The sequence below is a fragment of the Diceros bicornis genome, assembly GCF_020826845.1.
Source record: "Diceros bicornis minor isolate mBicDic1 chromosome 21 unlocalized genomic scaffold, mDicBic1.mat.cur SUPER_21_unloc_1, whole genome shotgun sequence".
Classification (NCBI taxonomy): domain Eukaryota; kingdom Metazoa; phylum Chordata; class Mammalia; order Perissodactyla; family Rhinocerotidae; genus Diceros; species Diceros bicornis.
The window spans coordinates 1,888,661-1,891,675 of NW_026690885.1; the positions used below are offsets into that span (position 1 = coordinate 1,888,661).

Genomic DNA, 3,015 nt, shown 5'->3' on the forward strand with positions numbered 1-3,015 from the left:
AGATCTCAAGCCCATTATGAACATTAATTAATGTCTGACATCTCTTAATGAGGTAGGTAAAAACTATCATCATTTCACAGATGGAAAAATCAGGTCTAGGCAAGTTTGGTAACTTGTTCTTAGGCCACCCAAGAGATTGTGGCTCATTTCTAGAATCAATGCTTATTCTCCTCACATGCAAACTTTTTTGATTCACCATACACCAATCTGTTGGAAAAACAACCTGTTTTGCAAAACATTTCGTTGATGATAGATGTGGAAATAATCTTTCTTAGGGTAGAAACATCTGATGGTATCAATATTCATACTACTTCGGTACCAATAATTTATTTTCTGTTTTGTTCTCTGAAGAAGAATAGATGTCCTGGTTGGAGAGAAAAAGCCCCAAGCCAAAATAAACCATTAAAAACCACTATCCATTTTGAAATAAAGCAATTAGCTTCTTCTTTTATTTAGAAACTTTACCCGGTTAGAGAGTTGGAGACAAACAAAATGAACATTGGTTGTCAAAATGCATTGATTTAATTTTTGCCCCTAAGATACCACACACAGTCAGTGAGTAAGGACTTTTGTCTTTTTTTTGGTCAGTTTGTTTCTTATGGATTCATGTTGCTTTGATCAATGTTGTTTGTGTGTCTGATCTTAATCTAAGTTTTTTGTTGTTTGACTAGTCCATCTGGTTAGACAGGATAGTGCAAAAAATTTGAAAATACTTTGGGAGTTGTCTTTTTAAATGATATTTGTTTTTATCTATTGCTTTGCTAAATTCCTACTGGCCTGGCAAAGAAGGGAAACAGAGGGAACACACAAGCAAAAATGAAGGGCACAAATGAATGAATAAATAATTGAGAGAGAAGGGATAGCTTCTCATTAGAGAAAAATTCCAACTAATATATATAGAGGAATGAGGAAAATTGAAAGTCTTCATTAGCCTCTTTTTTTTGTGGTGCCTCGGAGGTAGTCGGCTGCTTCAGGATGAAGCTGAACATCTCTTTCCCGGTCACTGGCTGCCAGAAACTCATGGAAGTGGACGATGAATGCCAACTTTGTACATTTTGTGAGAAGCGTATGGCCACAGAAGTTGCTGCTGACGCTCTGGGTGAAGAGTGGAAGGGTTATGTGGTCCGAATCAGTGGTGGGAATGACAAGCAGGGTTTCCCCATCAAGCAGGGTGTCTTGACCCATGGCCGTGTCTGCCTGCTATTGAGTGAGGGGCATTCCTGTTACAGACGGAGGAGGACTGGAGAAAGAAAGCACAAATCTGTTGGGGGTTGCATTGTGGTTGCCAATCTGAGTGTTCTCAACTTGTTCATTGTGAAAAAAGGGGAGAAGGATATTTCTGGACTCGCTGATACTACTGTGACTCGTCGTGTGGGGCTCAAAAGAGCTAGCAGAATCTGCAAACTTTTCAATCTCTCTAAAGAGGATGATGTCCGCTAGAATGTTGTGAGAAAGCCCCTAGACAAAAAAGGTAAGAACCTAGGACCAAAGCACCCAAGATTCAGCATCTTGTTCCTCCACGTGTCCTGCAACACAAACGGCGGCCTATTGCTCTGAAGAAACAGTGTACTAAGAAAAACAAGGAAGAGGCTGCAGAATATGCTGAACTTTTGGCCAAGAGAGTGAAGGAGGCCAAAGAAAAACACCAGGAACAGATTGCCAAGAGACAGGGGCTGTCCCGAGAGCTTCTACCTCTAAGTCTGAGTCCAGTCAAAAATGAAATTTTCTAAGAGTAACAAATAAGATCAGATATCCAAAAAAAAAAAAAAAAGAAGAAGAAGAAAGAAAATCTTCATTAGACAAACACCATAGTGATAATTATCAGAGGCAAAATATATTGAAGGATGCTAAAATTAGTGGGTAAAAGTTTGAGGAGAAGCAGGATATTTGTATAGTCTCAGTATTTCCCCTAAGATATTTATTAATGACAAGGGAAGGGGAATAATTACATGGAGAAACTTGGCAGAGACCACCATGTCTCCTGACTTTATGCTCTGAGAAGGGCACAATGCCATTTCTGTGGTGTTCTTGCCAAAAATGCATAACCTTCATCTAAACATGAGAAAGCATCAGACAAACCCAAATCGAGGGATATGCGACAAAATAACTCCACCAGTATCTCTGCCAAAGTGTCAAGGTCACGAAAGAGAGAGAAAGACCAAGGAACTATTTCAGATTGAAGGAGACTAAGGAGACTTGACAACTAAATGCAATGTGGGATCCTGGATTACATCCTGCATCAGAAAATGGACCTTAGTGGAAAAATGTTTCAAGTCTGTAGTTTAGTCACTAGTATTGTACCAATATTAATTTCCTGATTTTGATAACTGTACTGTGGTATGTAAAATGTTAACATTAGAGGATGCTGGATGAAAGGTATATGGAAACTACTATTTTTGCAACTTTTCTGTAATTCTGAAATTATTTCAAATTTGAAAAGTCAAGAGGGCATTTATAGCAGTTCCCTAAATAACTCTGCATAGGTGGTGGGAAAAGAAGATTTCGATGGCCTTGAAATATCTGGATAATATATCTTTCCAACTCAGTCCAATAACTCTTTACCTGGGCATATACAGTTTGAGAACTTTACCTCTTTTAAACGCATAGAAGATCATAGCCTTTTTCTATATGAAATACTCTATTTTTTCCTCATATGACATAGGCACTCAAAAAATATTTGTATAAAATGGAAATAATGATTGCTGTCCTGCTTTTCCCTGCTGAACTTACAGTGTGGTTATAAAGTGTAAAAAAGATAAAGGAAGTGGAAAGTATTTTGCAAGTTGTAAGCATTGTACCGGTGTAAGGTGTTATTTTGATTATTGATGGAAAATTGTCTAAGGTATTTTTGTAATTTAGATATACATCGAATCAGTTTCTCCTCTTACTTTCTCTTTACTCTAATCACATTTCCACATGTTTACCAGGCTTAAAATTTCAAAATTGCCCTTGAAAATAAGGACTGAAGGAGAGGGGATGGGTGTCAGTTACCAAAACTCTGGCTAGTCATCTTAA

The 3,015-nt window shown here is 37.9% G+C and overlaps 1 pseudogene; it reads left to right on the top strand.

Annotated features, from left to right (window-relative positions):
- The first annotated feature begins 975 nt into the window (after positions 1-975).
- Positions 976-1,720, top strand: LOC131401840 (small ribosomal subunit protein eS6-like; annotated as a pseudogene).
- The last annotated feature ends 1,295 nt before the right edge of the window (positions 1,721-3,015 follow it).